At 37.5% G+C, this 17,500-nt stretch overlaps 1 protein-coding gene across 13 annotated transcripts in view; it reads right to left on the bottom strand.

The window, feature by feature from the left end:
* LOC147020022 (neurexin-1-like) overlaps positions 1-17,500 on the bottom strand; it is a 1,432,118-nt gene that overhangs the window by 645,037 nt on the left and 769,581 nt on the right. The window lies entirely within an intron of this gene.

The raw sequence follows: 17,500 nt of genomic DNA on the forward strand, positions 1-17,500 counted from the left end.
CTTTGGGACAAAGGACTAAAGCAGTCCTCCGTAACGAATGGGCCTAACGATAATCCAGTACATACGGTAATAGCAGATTACGAGGCTTTCATTACAATCAAGAGCCATTTATATGATTTTAAAAAGCGTCACTTATTAATATTAAAATGAGGGTAAAATCCAAATACATGAAACAAGCACAACTATGATCAAAGGCCTTGGCCCAATCCATCAACTGGAGACGTAATTGCTTTGACAGCAAATGAGGTTTCAACAAATCATCATCTGACTTTGCCGGGAACATCAGGAATGCCGAACAAACCCCACTTACCTTCAATGTCCCGACAAGCACCGCTGTGTCTGCATAGGGCATCCAGACAGTGAGCATCACCACGAGCGGACATGAGAAAGACCGGATTACTGTCATGCCAGCATGCACCACTGACGTAGGTATGCTGCAACCATATGTCATCTTTCAGAGAAGATGGTCTCCAAAGAGAAGTTTAAAAATGGTCCAACCATTTAGTGTGCATAATAATCAAAACTACAATCAAAACACAATGGCCCCCACTGTTTTAGTAATTATGCTGGATGGAGTTAAAGAACAAACCCATATTTATGTACACCTAAAATGGCCACCAGTCTGCCATCTTGGATCTGATGTCAAAAAAAAAATGATGTGCATATGTATACCATCATGTGTTGTCTTAGTGCCAAGTACAAATAAAATCGGTCCATACATGTCCAAGGTATGGTTGCGGATGCACACACGCATGGACACGAAAATCGAGACCAAATCCATAAGCCCCCGTTTCGGACTCAGTCCAACAGGGGCTAATAAATTGATAGACACACAAACCATTGCAGTACCTCATTGGACAGATAAATGAACACCTCAAATCAATAATCCAGGATACTGAAGTTCCCGCCAGGCATCATGGTGCGCATCCATCCAAAGGGTTGGATGGGTAAAGAAGTCTTCCAAGACTGGCTTCGTGTCATGTGGGGCAGGCATGATGGCGGACTTTCCAACTACAAAGAATGCTCATCCTGAATGCGTTCCGGTGTCACAAGGCAGAGCGGCCGAAGACGTGTTGCAACACCGACCTCATCTATCAGGCCTTCCTGAGGTGCTGTATATCCAACTGCTTTGATGGGACAGAGGATGTTGTGCTCTGGGAGGATCTGGCTGGGAGCGACTCGGGAATTGAAGAGAGCGGCGACAAGAAAAGAATGTTTTTCTTTTGAAAGGAAAGAATGAAAGAAAAAGGGGAAAAAAGAATGTTTCAAGAAACTAAATCCTCATCCTGCTTTCTTCTTCTCCATGTATACTTTATAATAAAGCATTTTTAATGTGGGATGATTGAGATGGTGTTAAATACAACATCTGGGCATTTCCACAAACTGTTTTTCATTGCACACTTAAAAAATAGCATTTCTCTACTGAGACATGGTGGACAATTTTTTTTAATTGCTACGACATGTTGGAGTATCACAAATTAGGGTCGCAAAATATGAAACTGTTTTCCACAGGATGGGATGCAAAATTAGGGTGCGGCTTATGCACGGCAATTTATATCATTTAAAAGTGCAATACCGTCTCATAATGTACTTGGCTCCGAGATGTGATATATTCATATAAAGCATTCCATGAGCCTTAAACTCCTTATATTACAAAAACTTCTTCCTGCAAATGTTACTAAAACATGATTTTTCTATTGAGGTTTAAACTATCAATAAATATAGCAGACTTTACTCTGACCAATTCCTTTTGCTGTGTTGTGGTTTCAAGGATTGACAATCACACAAAACATTGCAGTTCCTCATCGTACAGACAAATCAACTCCTATCAATAATCTCGGATATTGAAAAATTACCAATTTGCAGCTATTTTTAATGCCACATAAACATATATTTTGGAAATGTATCCGATGGATTATTATTACTGATTGGTGATATGGACTGTAGTTTGTAGACAGCACAAAGATCTTCTATCAAAAGCAATGCTGTTCAACCTTTACTCTTTCATCTGATGATAATGGCTCATTTTAGAAGTGCTCTCTGCTCAATCATTTTCATTCCCTCTCATCTTTTGTAATGCTCCTCATTGCCAAGATGACACAGTTTTCATCGGGTCAAAACTCTTCACGATGCGACAGATTCAGTATCCAAAAAACAATCTCCGTCCACACTATGGATACCATAATTTCATGAACACACACTGATCCCAACGCAAATGTGTTGCACAAGCCCAGGACTATTTGCCCGCTTCCATCCCCATCGGCAAATCCTGTCTTTTCACACTGCAGCCCAATGGCCACTATCATAATGTCCAAAGTGTAAACATTTGCATTTCTCTCATGGTGGGAAGCACAATGCCCCATACTGAGATTTTAATCCAAAATCCGAAAGAAGTGATATAATGCACAAAGGTATCATGCAGACGACTGCAGGCAGTGGAGATGATTAATTACGTCTCAGTGTGTAACGGGTGTTGAGCGAGGCAGGACGTTAGGGATCGTGGGGCAGGGGAAGAGAGAATTTCACTGGAGGTGAGTATCAGGATGAATCTGGTCGAGCAGAGATTGGAAGGTTGACAGGATAAGAAACTCAAAAGCAATAACACAGATGGGTTATGAGACAAAGACTGATCGTAAGGTAGATCAAAGAAAATGGGACGACATTCGAAGATGGATGGAAGTCTTCAGCACAGGCCCAAATTTGGCACACCGACCTAAATTCCTTGGAATGTTCTGCCCTTTTTCGAAAACGCATTCCGATTATCTTAAGGAGAAGCGATGTAATAAAGTGCCAATTCACTAGCAATTCAACGATAGTCCAATTACAACGAGCAGCATTGGAAATAAACTGACAAAGCAGAAATCGCTCAGCTGGATATGCCAGCGAGGCAGTATGTGTGACGGAATGATGCGACACATGTTACAAATGAGGCCGTCACTCACTTGATGGAGCTGGGGAGCGCATAATAGAAAGGCCATTCATTGTGAGCAAGCAGTGTTTTCCCAGAATGACCAATTCACTTTTAATCAGTACATTCACATGTGCAGAGATACAAAACCCATTATATGTCTGCATATATACATGAATATATGAAAAAGGAAATTCTCCACATTAAGGTCTTCAGAAAAGTTTGCTCTATATATAATATATACTTACCTTTACTCAATAAGTAATCTGCTGTTGTATATTTAACAAATTTACCTGTTATTCCACCATAGCAAAGTCATTTATAAATCAATCTTGCAGTTACATAGTTTGAATTGCATTTAATAATTATTCTCGATGATTAGTTTGTGAACTATCCACATGGCTTTCCTGTCGTGAGGCTATAAATATTGGCCAATAATATTAAAAAAAAAAATCAGGGAATAAACATTGGCCAATAATTTGACAAATGGATGTAATTCGACAATGTTAATTGCATTTGTGAATGGCACCAACAACATTGTCATGAGAAAGTGATCATGATGGAAATTGGGAGAGTGGCATTTGGCAAAATGGAAAGCAGAATAAGTGCCAAAAGCCTGCAGGACATCACGCATGAAAAACTGCAAATGGTGATGTGTGGCAATCAGCGAGGAAAATGCTTCGCCAATAAAAATGGCCATTCACTCTGGCCATTTTTCATTAGAGGAAAGAATTATGATATGAGACTACCTCAGCTATCTACCCATCGTGATCGAACAGGGGAATTGAGGGGTTTGGAGGCAAATGTCCATTGAGAAACAGAAATTGAGAAAACAGTGGAGAAGGAAGGAGGAAATAGGAGGAAAGAGATCAGGAGTCCAATAAGGGAATGTAAAGGGAAGATGTTTTGAAATATCTGCAATTATTGCGCGAAGAAAATATGGGAATGGCATTTGTGATTACATCAGATAGCACATGCACTTTTATTCATCTGGAGATTGACCATCCATGGAGCCTTATAGCTTTGTTTCGGCACAAGTAAAATGTAAAGGGTCCTCAGGATGCAAGACGAATGAACCAACCATTGAAAAGGCACGCACGCACGCACGCACGCACGCACGCACGCACGCACACACACACACACACACACACACACACACACACACACACACACACACACACACACACACACACACACACACACACACACACACACGAATCCTGCTTGTGTAAAAGATGCTCAGAAATGTTTATTGTTTACAAATGAGATCAGACGATTTTTCAATGACACAATGTGTTCTTTGATACAACTCGCTTTATGAGTTGCACTGAACCAGATGACAAATTTAGTAAGATTTGATTATACTATTAAATAATCAGAACATACGGCCATGGACAGGTTAATTCTACCACCTTTATGATGTCTAAAGCATATTATGACTTGTAATACCAACTTCTACCAGGTGACACTATATGACACACATTTACATAGACATAATTGGGGTGCTCCCCCCACCCTGAACCCCCAGGACTAAGAAAAAAATTCCCACCAAAAACTTTCCAGTGCACCTCATGAGTACAACCATCGCTTTTCAACTCATTCTGCCCAGTGGTTCAGGATTGCATAGAAGTCAAGCAAACACACAAACAGTATGATATTTCGTAAGATAATTCCCCTATTTATATGACATCAATGGTTTTCATGCAGAGACTTGACATTTTATTATGACTTATGCCCTCACACTGGGAGAGGCACTATACGATATACATTTAAATAGAAAATTTGCGGCCTCTTCCCCCACCCAGAACCCCTGGGACTATGAAAAAAAAAATTGCCTCCACAGCTGAAGCCCAGGGGTCATTATGTTTTCGGATTGTGCTTAGAATAGAGCAAACTATCAACTGAGCTACCATGGCACCAGAGAATACAACATGAGAGAATGATTTTATTGTAGCTTCGATGCAATTATCATATTTAAAAATAATAAATGTGTGTGTGTTTGTGTGTGTGTGTCCTCCATAACTCCAAAACCATGAAACCGAGCAGTCCAAAATTTTTCATGCATATTAAGGGAGCTCCAAGGAAGTGCATGAATGAAAACTGGGTGTTTGGATAATTAATTTAAACACCCCATTTGAAGATAATTAAGTAATCTCATCTCATTATGAAAAAACAAAAACAGGCTTATCCTTGGTCAACCCGTTTTCCCTCACAGGGATCTTCATCTGCCATTTGTTTTGGCCTATTCAAAAATGCCTTGGCGATTTTCCACGATGACCTCTCATGGACAAATTAAAGTATAGAATCAAAATCTGTCTTCAGATTTTAGGATTGGAGCTGGTGGACTAAATAACTGTCGAAATCTGGAGTGAAATGTGAAAATTTTAAGAAATTACGGATTCTTATAACTCAGCGCATTTACGTATTTAATATAAGGAAGCAAGGTTGTGATCCCAACTTCTCCACATTTACAAATCGCTAAAGAATTAAACTTACCTTTTTCTATTGTCCGGCCAATTATATTGAGTGAAGAAAAGGTTAAGGAATGTGCATGAAGTGAAAATTCATTGAATGCAACAAAAATAATTTTGATAAAGCGCTCATTTTCGAATGCCTGAACTTCGCTGTATACTTTGCTAATCGCCTGCCAAGCCAGCCATTCCTTATCAATCGTTTCATTGGAGTGCTTTCTTGAGTGTTTAAGCCACTTGGCCGGTGCTCTATACACTGCTTGGTAATGGCTGCCTACTACTCCTCTGAGCTCCCAAGGTTAATCCTGACAAAACTTTGGCAGATCACTTTTTACCATGATACAGCTTACTCGGGGTTTTAAACAATTATTTTCTCACAGTTCAGAACTTATAAACACAAGAGCCACCACCTGTCATGGAGAATGGGTGGGAGTCCGGAGGGAAGAGTGTGGGATGTGAGGAGGCAGGGGGTTGGGGTGGGATGAGACAAGTGAAGGGATGGGAGGAGGGACCTGGCATACTGCAGGGGAAGGTTTTACATGGTGTAAATGCAAATTCTCTCCAAGTGTATCATATAGCTCCTGCCTGGTGGGAGTGGGTATTAGAAGTCATACTGAAATACTCCAATTCTGGGGGAATTAACCTGTCTGTAATTTTGGGCAAATTAACCAGTCCGTTATTCTAGGTGAATTAACCCATCCGTAATTTGGGGGGAATTAACCAGTTCGTTATGCTGGGTGATTGAACCAGTCTATAATTTGGGCGAATTAACCAGTCCATTATTCTGGGCGAATTAACCAGTCTGTAAATGTGGGTGAATTAACCAATCTGTTATTCAGGGGGAATTAACCAGTCCGTAAGTCTTGTTGAATTAACCAATCTGTGATTCAGGGGGAATTAACCAGTCCGTAAGTCTGGTTGAATTAACCAATCTGTTATTCAAGGGGAACTAACCAGTCTGTAAGTCTGGTTGAATTAACCAGTCCGTAAATCTGGGTGAATTAACAAATCTGTTATTCTAAGTGAATTAACCAGTCCGTTATTCTTGGTGAATTAACCCATCCGTAATTCTGGGGGAATTAACCAGTTCGTTGTTCTGGGTGATTGAACCAGTCTGTAATTTGGGCGAATTAACCAGTCCGCTATTCTAGGACCGAGGTGATTTAACCAGTCTGGTATTCTGAGTGAATTAACCAGTCCATTATTCTGGACGAATTAACCCCTCAATAAGGACAGCCGGTTCTACGCTAGTGAAGTACAGTGCAATAAAATAATTGCACACAGAGTTTTGGCCAAAGGCAGTCTGAGCTTTTATGCTTATGCAAGGCTTATTATGGTTCAATAGCATCTCAACATTGATGAGGATTCGACAAAACAATGGAAGATCAAAAAATAAAGGTATTACAAAAATTAAACATGGATTCATTGCTTTCAGGAACAAAAATATTAAATCCATGTGCTCTTTTATTCAGTCTTGTGAAAATGTGCTGATTGAGCACATGGTTCCAGAATGTCCACTTGTGCATGTCTGAATGAATTTTGGTGAAATGTCAGTGATTGCACAACCACTATCCGTGATCTCACTTCATCTTTAAGACGGTCGGTGGACAGCAATCCAAGTGTGTAATTTTTCACTGTGATATAAAAGCATTTGCCCCTTGGGTGAAATGCAATGCTCCATGCCCACGTTCTGACACTCTGCCATGGGATCATACGGCCGATTGCCAGCTCTTTAATTCAGCGTTTAATCCGGTGAGGGAAAAGATTGTTAATGTAAACGGATCCCCCGTTGAGCTAAATATTGCAACAAGATCCCGCAACCAAGCTTTGAACCTCTCTAAATTGCAAGCTAATGATACCGAGGAGAGAAAGGAATTGTTGTTGCGAAATTAAATTTTCATTGTACCGTCATTTGAAAAATTGCATGGAAGATTTAGAAAAGGTCATTTGCAGTGGTGGTGCTTTCTTTTCGTCCTCCTGCACTAGTGTGACTCGCCTTGCAGCATCCCTTGTGACGAGGTGCATTTTATGTCCAACACAGTTAAAAACGTCTTTCTGACGAATGCAGGAGCAAAGAGATGCGGATGATGATGTCTAAACCTTCAGCCAAGCAGTCATCAATCTTTGAGGCTTTGGGGAAAAATACATGTCGGGGCAAAGTCACCTTGAGTCCAAAGTTCAATCGACTGAGCTAAGCAATAAAATAACGTTTTGTGTTTTTTAATCATAGCAAAAGATATTACTCGTACTTTAGTTATTGAGATATTTCAGCATTCATAATTCATTCATTCATTCTTTGCAGCAAGTTGTATTGTACACCGAAATTCAGATTAATGGCCAAACCTTCGACCAGCACAGCGATCACGTTGTACTCCCAATCATGTATTTTGAGCTTTCTCAATAAATAAGCAGCTTCCTTCAAATATGTCTGAATTATATTTCACAGCCGATTTTTAATATTTTTTGGGACACAAAATTGAGGCTTCAGGAAAAGTGAGGTGACAGAGAGAAATTTTGTAAGGTAATGAAAGTGGGACGTTCGCTGCAGTGCAAACATAAGGACACAACGAGTAAGGCACTAAACGACCAAGAAAACTGGAGAGAGAGCGAGAGAGCAAAAGAGAGACAGCGAGAGGCAGAGAGGCAGAGAGAGGGAGAGAGGGAGAGAGACAAACACAATAACCATGCAAGTAAATGGGTTGAGTTAGGTCGGGTTAATAGGGGTGGCAAGTTCTGTGCTAAGGGATGTGAGAAGACATGAGGTAGTGGTGCATTGCCAACTTGAAGCCCTGGAGGGCAGAGTGGGAGTAGACATCGAATGAATAAGGAGGTTCTACAAATGCGAGAGAAGAGTAACAAAAGAGTGGAAGTAGGTGGTAAGGGTGTTTGTTCAAGGTTGATTTGATCTGAAGAATTATGATTTAAAGTGACAAATGCAATGGGAGTAGAAATGCATTTAAGGAGGGACATCAAATCTTACATTGTATGGAATTATCATGACACAACACTGTTTCAGAGCAAAGCTTGTTATGATTTCCTTTTCTTTTGTGGTTGGATTGGAATGGTTTTTGTTTTGCAAATAAATTGAGCAATGATGTATGACTTGATGATGAAGGCATGGAGTGACTGACAAATTGTTCAGCTCAAATAGCAACATCAAGTGATGTGTTAACCTATTTGGAATCCTCCCTTAACTATTAATCAATGGACTTCCTCTCTCTTTTACACATGTGATTCTACTTTTTATTCCTGCATGCAAGAGAGGCAAAATGGGCAATACGAAGTGAAGTACCCCCTTCAATAAATATTTTTGTTTTATAAATAACCTTTGCAGAGGTTTCTGCATTTTCATCGTCAGAAACACATGCCCTGTTTAAGGGAAATTGGGGTGTTATTCACTTATTCAAATATGCAGACTCATTTCTTCAGCCATTTCATCCGTACGGGGTGTGGCAAACACTCTAAGTTCATTTATGTCATTACCTCATTACTGCGATTACTATTATTATTATTATTATTATTATTATTATTATTATGTAAATTGTTCCCACAGTGGTATATTTTATGAGGGAGGGTGTTACTCCCCACGGCAATGACATTCCAGAATTTCGCCCTGAGTGAATTAGAGGGAGACACAAAATAAAGTTGACCCAGCGTTTTAATTTCACAAACAATTATTATATGAAACAAAAAATTTAAAGAGTAATTACAGGCCCCTATTAGGTCTGCCCCCTTCTCCCCCCCCCCGAGGGTTGTTACACTGCTCCCCCCCCAGGGTTGTTACACTGCTCCCCCCCCCTCCACTCTCTTGGCGCCCTGTCTGCATGGATGGGAATCTGTATGTGTAGGATGACAACATTGTAATTGTGATGGACCATACTCTGTTACAGAGCATTGGTGCTGCTGAATCAGCTTCTTGGCAAGGGTTATACGGGGTGGTTTACCATTGCCTTCCCAACAGTGGATAGGGTAGGAATTTGGAATTTGGCCATGAGTGCGCCGGCGATAGCTCACCAACTCTTTGTGAAAGACACTGTGGGATCTTTAATGTCCACCAACGAATTTGGGCAGATGGAACACCCAGTTTAACGTCCATCTGAGGGACATCACACACATTGATGAATCACCCTGCCTGTGAAACACCGGGTTGACAGTTTATAGCTTGGTTAGTATTCTAACGCAGGCTATATGGCTTCAATGCGAATGTGCTTACCTCTACACCATTCTGGCAGCACATAACAACATTAGGAAGCAGGAAAATAAATCAAATCACTATTCATTAATTACAAATACAAGAGGAGACACTGGACACATCAGCATAGAAGATGGGATTAAACCTCTGAGCAAAGTGCTCAGATGAAATCAATCCCAGAATAGGTTAACTCACCATTTTAAGTTGCCATTTGAGCTGAACAATACATCAAAGTCAATCCGTGCCTTAAACATCAAGTCACACAACATTGCTCAATTTCTTCGTTAAACAAAAACCCTTCCAATCCAACCACAAAAGAAAAGAAAATCATAACAAGCTTTGTTCTTAAACAGTGATGCGTCATGATAATTCCACACAATGTAAGACTTTATGGTGTCATATTATGCATTAATAGTGCCACATGCATGTGTCGTTTTAAATCATAATCCTTTACATCAAATGCTTTGTTTTGGTGACAACGATGTCACGACAAAACAACAACCTAAAGACTGGGAGTGGATAAACTTTTATAAGAGCATGACCACTGTACACGACCCCTTTTGTGCAGTCGATCCATCCTTGACCATACCATATGTCCAGTTCAGAGCGTCCGTTTGGACATGATAAGTCATGAACGTTTCCTTGGCTGAGAATCAACCTTGAACAGATCATCACTCTGTCATCGGTTTTAACCATAAAGTGGTACTCGTTTCTGTCCCTGACAAAAACTTGTCAGAATCTTATGATATTCTCATCAATATATCTTTTATTCTTTGGCATTACATGAATGGGGCGTGCACCAAGCACATCGTCTGGTGTCATGGAGTATATATATATATATATATATATATATATATATATATATATATATATATATATATATATATATATATATATATATATATATATATATATATATATATATGTTTAATTCCATATCTCGTGAGAAATCAAAGTTTTTTGCAATAGGTTCCATTTATATATCAGACAAACTTTGGATTTGCAAGGCCACAACCCCAACCATCCTAATTTAAGTGAAGTTTGTGACAATCGGCAAATTGAAAAGAGTGCAATAGTTTGTGGTCAATGTGGACTCGATAAGAAGTAATCGTGCTGCAAAATTGATGAACAGCATTCACAGTTATCAGTTTTGTAAAGAGAGTAGCATGGTCAGGAAGCAACGTACAGTACATGCTTGTGTGCGCATTCATGGTTATTTTTGCTGAAATCAGGATATAGAGAATTGTGAGCGAGTGTATGCAATGCAAATGGGGTTTGATCAATGTGGTGTTCATGATGAGTTTGAGCAAAGATGGCCACTGTGTACATTTATGATCTTCAGTGTGGTTGCGGGTGTTCATTGAGAAAGATAAAACGAGGATAAAAAGTGATCAGCATGCACATAGCCAACTGTCTGGGTCGTATTTGGTGTGCAGTGATAGAGGGAAGAAGTATATAGTAGAAAAAAAAAGTTATAAATGCCTGGAGGCAAGGCTTGAATTGAATTGAGGTGGCATTTTTTTTTTTTTTTTTTTTTTTGCTTTCTTCATTTAAATGCAAATTGCTCTTTTTCCAAAGTCAAGTTGCTGAGAGAAGCAGACGTTTTGCTGGAGAGCAGGAAAGCAGAAGGAAGTAGGAGGGGCAGTTGGTGTTTGGGAGAGTGTGGTGGGGAATGTAGGTAGACGAGTGCATGCAAAGATCTGGAGGAGGAATAGGATGGGGGTAGTTAATGGAAAGAGTGGTAAACGAAAGATAAATCGAATTGTGCATGATTAAGTATGTGAGTTGATTGACTGTAGCATGCTGTTCTGATTTTAAAATAAAATAAAATTCATGAAGATCATTATCCCAAAACAAAATATCAGGAACGTGAGATCCCAAGTCAAATTTTGCATTTTTGACTCGGTACAGAACCTAACTCACTTTAATTTGCTCATCTCTCCACCAATGGCATGCAAGGGCCTCTTTTTGCCAGCTGGTTGATTTCCTAAGTGCTCAAAGGGAAATTGTTGCTCCTAATGGTATCTTCTTTTTTTCAGCCTTCTATGTTAATGCCGATATCCCCCAGGCAATGTACGAGCAACAATAAGAACAATAGCAACAAATCTTCCGTCTGCATCAAATATTTTATTTTGCTTGCCTGGACAATTACCTGTTTTGCTTCATTGTTTCTGACACTAAATATAAATCGGTATTTTGTAAAATAGCAGTGAAGCATTGATATTACTCAAACATGAAATCATTATGAGTAAATATTATTATTTGGAACATTGGTGCCCAATTAGTCTGAAGATTTCCTGCATTGTATATTGGAGCAGCAGGATAATAATTAATTAATAACAAACTGCTGATGCTGCACAGTGCAGACAAGTAACACATTTTGTATTCTAACCAAATATGAAAGCAAACTTTGTAAAATGAGATTGATTTTGAAATTTGTGTAAGATTATTAAATGATAAATGTAAAGAACCAGCACACAGAGACTTCTCGTACTGGAAAATGAGTGTGGCAATTGGTAAGGAGGAGGCAAATTCGGGAGAGAATGAGATCAGGGTCAGATGGTGGAATTAATCTGATGAGGATCGAGTAAAGTTGGAAGATTTGAACCGTCTCATTTTGTCTAAGAGATTTGAACAGCCCACTGATTGGTTGACAGCAGGATATCAAACCTGATGCAAAGGTTTGGTGCCATTTAAAGGCCATAAAGAGGATTGTTTACCAAGGCAAATCCCCCCACAAAAGTTTCAAAAGAATAGATTTATTGATAAACTAGCAGAACCCTGTGGTAAAAATACCATGACAGAAAAAAAAAAAAGGGAAGCCTTTTGTTGTGCTGGTTAAAAGAGCTCTATACTGGGAGGTTCAATTAGGAATGTATTGTTGTATGTACCAGTGTCAGGTCCACCTGGTCAAAGTCCGAGCTGTCAGAGTCCATGCCCGGGTCCAAGTCCAGTAGCCTTGAGTCCGAGTCCTTGGCATTCCGAGTCCTTTGCTGAAAGTGTATTGTAAAGTGAAAAAAATAGCGAATTTATTTGTACTAATGTATGATGTAAATCAAGACAATAAAATATCAAAACCGACTAATAGTGTAACTTGTTACTTGTATAAATATTTTATTCCACATTATGGCCCTCTTTCTGTCATTTTCTCATTCATTTTGTAGCTCATTCTTGCTGTAGTTTGCTCATTGCTCAAAAATCTACATAATAATAAATATTGATAAAAATATAAAATGGTAAGACTGATTCCTTGATATATTACAAGGCGTTTTTGATCAATTCAATTAAACGTATAAATGTTTAGTTATGGACGATTTTTACATTTCGAAATAAACGCACGTGTCAACTAAATGTCAAGAGGTTAAATGTTGAAATAAAAATGAAAGTTTAATGAGGAATAAAAGAGAAATTAGGTTGTATTTTATGGGAAAAAATTGACGTCATTTTAAGTGCTTTATAGTCAACAAATGTTACATTTTTGATAATAGGAGAGATGGGAGACTTGCATATAAACTGTAAGTGAATAAAAAAAAAAACATTTTAGTGCTTTTTAGAAAAACATGAGAACATTTAAACAAGTTGTCCAATATTACGCACCGCTTCAAACAAAAATGATAAAAAACATCCTTAGATCAAACATGAAAGGGACAAATTATTATATTTTTGGAAAGAGGAGATAAATGTGATCTCACTTGTTATATTTAATCTCTGTGAGTTTAAATCAACATGTTTGTGTTCGAAATGTTACATCCCCCCCCCCCCAGAAAAAAAAAAAACATGCAGTAAGCTTCACACAGAGATGAGCAACTCCAGATTTCCAGGAGCAAATTTGAAAAATATTGTTTTCAAAGATTAATTGATGTTTAAAAAGACATTTTTGGGTTACTTTCTGTCGAGGAAATTGATTTTGACAATATCTCGACGATTCGGTAGCTTATTCAATCCACAAATCGTGTTTAAAATCATGAATTTTGCTCCTTATTTATGCTGCAATCATGTAATTCATTTATTTTTTGCACAAGAGCATCCAACTACTTTCTGTACTCACACAAATGTCTTTCACATTGTGACATGATTTGTTTTAAAATCGCATGTGGAATTTCGTAACCATAACACTAAAACTTACCCACCCAAACAGCGATGATCTAAAATCAAACTGATATTAAAACATACATTTTTGGGTTACATCATATCGTGGACACAGATTATGACCATATTTAGAAGATTCGGTAGCTTACTTAATCCGTAAATCATGTTTAGAATCGTGCATGTTGCTCCTTATTTATGCTCTAATTTGTTAATATTTTTGCCGTGCAGGAACATCCGACCACTTTCTATACTCAAATCAATATGCCTCACACTGTGATATGATTTGTTTTAAAATCGAACGTGGAATTACATAACCTTAACCCTTACCCTAAGTAGGACGCTTGACATAAAAAATGGACCAGAAGGTCAGTGGAACAAGGAGAAAAATACATAAAATGTCACAGCCCACATGGTTTTAGTAACTTTGCTGTACGGAGTTAAAGAGCAAGCCCATATTTATTTACAACTAAAATGGCTGCCAGTCCACCAGTTGGCCATCTTTGATCAGATCGCAAAATAAGGTGAGGGGCACATGCATGCAATCATGTGCTGTGCTTGTTCCAAGTTTGAACAAAATTGGACCATGTATGTCTGAGAAATGGTTGGGAACACATTTAAGGAGAGAAAAGATACAGTTAAGTAAAGTAATTGTCCTCTCTGCAAAGGAGTAAGGCCAAATGCATGGGCAATATCCACCATACATGGGCAACATCCACGAAATGCTCCCAACTCTCAAATTGCTTCACCACATCCATTTTAATGTCTAAACTAATAGCTTTATGAGTTGTCTTCATGGAAGTCTCAGCTGGATAACTTGAAGGCCGTTAACATCTCATGATGAATGGGTTTGGGTGAGTTTGGTACAAAACACTATCAAATACACAAACCCCACAACAAGTGTGTGTCTACTCTCAGGAGAGCCAGAAAACAATATCCATTCGATCGCAAGAATGAACTTTCACACTTATTTCCCTTCTACTAAACCTGATGCTACCTTGTCAAGTCTGTGTCTGGTGTATGCTCCCCTTCCATCCCTTCCCTCACTTCAAATGGAAACACAGCCGACTCTGCTCGTGAAAAGTCCGAATGCCACAATTCTGTGTTCGCTTCAAAATTGTGTCCCAAATATATATATATATATATATATATATATATATATATATATATATATATATATATATATATATATATATATATATATATATATATATATATATATATGTGTGTCTCCGTCTCCGTCTGTCTCTCCACCTTTTCCAGTCATACACAAATGCTCCTGAATTCTGTCATTTGCAATTGAAAAGGTCGACACTGATTCTGCAAACAGACTGGACGGCATCAGCTCACAATTCCTAAAAACATGCTCTTCTGCTCTTGCATTTCCTCTTTCTGTGCTTTTAACCCTGTCATTTACCATAGTTCATCTTCCTTCTGCTTTGTCACTGTCCCTTGGAAATGCTGATTTTACTCTCCCAACCATGGATGGAGTTCCTCAAAATCAGACATGAGATCAAAGTCACCTTTCTACACATATCTCAAGCTTTCTATCTGTCTGACACTCTGCCTTGCCCTCCAACCTGTCTGCCTGTGGAATCCAAAGCCAACTCCACACATGGCTTGTTGACTTTGTCCACTCTTGAAGCCAATGTGTGGCTCTCAAAAGAATCCTTTCTTCTTCTCTCCCTGTCAAGGCTGGAGTACCTCAAGGCAGTATTCAAGGGCCCATCCTATTCGTAATCTTCATCAATGATCTCACTGACTGTGGAAAACCCTCTTTATCTTTTTGCTGATGACTACTCTGTCATGACATCACTCATTCTTCTGACAGATAGGAAGCAGACTCTTCCCTCTCTTCAGATATTGAAAAAATATCACAAAATGGTCAAACACTTGGAATACGTCTTTCAGCCTTGATAAATCCCATACACTCACTCTTTCTCTCTGAAATGACCGTACCACAAACCCTCTCATCTACTTTATCATGCCTGGTGTTGACTTCATGGTTAGGGTGGCGGGCTTTGGATCCAAGGGTCCTGAGTTCAAATCCCGCTCAGCTGTTGAATTAATACCAGGTGGGGTTAACTCGACCTGCCATCCTTCCTCGGTCGGCAAAATGAGTGCCAGCTTGCTGGTATACTGTGTCGGCGTGGTGACCTGTCCAGGATTGTGTCCAATAGCCAAGGAGACTGCTTTAGCAGCACCAATGCTCTGCACAGAGTATGGTCCCAATCTCCTCCTCCTCCTACTTTATCAACAACCGTCTCAAATAATTTCAATCCCTCAAACTCTTGGGACTCACTCTCAGCCATGATCTTTCTTGGGCAAGCCACACTTAAAAATTGGCTTCCAAATGCAGGGTATGCCGACACATTGTAAGCAATAACGAAACATGCTTCCCCATTGTCTCAGGTCGTTCACCTGCATTTGTTTTTTTTTTTTCATTTATATTTTCATTTACAGATGCTTTCCGACAGTTCTGTGTTTTTTTCCTCTTCTCTGTTTTGGAGTGTATATGCCTCTGTGTTGGACTGTCTCTGTGTTGTGATAAAATCTCTGCGTTGGAGTGTATCGGCTTCGAAGTCTATCGACACGCAATGTTACCATGCTTCACAATTGCCTTGGGTCACTCACCTACATTTATTTTTTCATTTACTTATTTTCTTCTTTTTTTTTCTTTTCCATTTTTGATGCTTTCCAATGGTTCTGTGATTTTTCCTGGTGTATCGGCTTTGATGTCCGTCAGCACGCAAAATTTCACCTTTCTCCGTCACCTGGAAGTTACCAAAATTTAATATCAGTCAATCAGTCAGTCAGTGGGTCAGTGAGTGGTTAGAATGAGCTTTATATATTAGATAGAAAGATAGATAAATAGGTGTGTGTGTGTGTGTGTGTGTGTGTGTGTGTGTGTGTATGTGCACATGCATATATATATATATATATATATATATATATATATATATATATATATATATATATATATATATATACATACATATATATACATACATACATATATATACATACATACATATATATATACATACATATATACATACATACATACATATATACACACATATATATATACATACATATATATATACATACATATATATATATACATATACATACATACATATACATACACATACATACACATACATATATATATATATATATATATATATATATATATATATATATATATATATATATATATATATATATATATATATATATATATATATATATATATATATATATATATATATATATATATATATATATATATATACATACATATATATATACATACATATATACATACATATATACATACATATATACATACATATATATACACATATATATATATATATATACATATATATATATATATATACACATTTATATGTATGTATATATATATATATATATATATATATATATATATATATATATATATATATATATATATATATATATATATATATATATGTATATATATGTATGTATATGTATATGTATGTATATGTATATATATATATATATATATATATATATATATATGTATATATATATATATATATATACATATATATATACATACATATATATATACATATACATATACATACATATATATATACATATATATATACATATACATATACATACATATACATATACATACATATACATACATATATACATATATATATATATATATATATATACATATACATACATATAAATATGCATATGCATATATATATATATATATATATATATATATATATATGCATATATATATATATATATATATATATATATATATAT

Source organism: Eptatretus burgeri, chromosome 9 (genome assembly GCF_056783735.1).
Source record: "Eptatretus burgeri isolate ZD-2024b chromosome 9, Ebu_testis_v1, whole genome shotgun sequence".
In the NCBI taxonomy this organism is placed as follows: domain Eukaryota; kingdom Metazoa; phylum Chordata; class Myxini; order Myxiniformes; family Myxinidae; genus Eptatretus; species Eptatretus burgeri.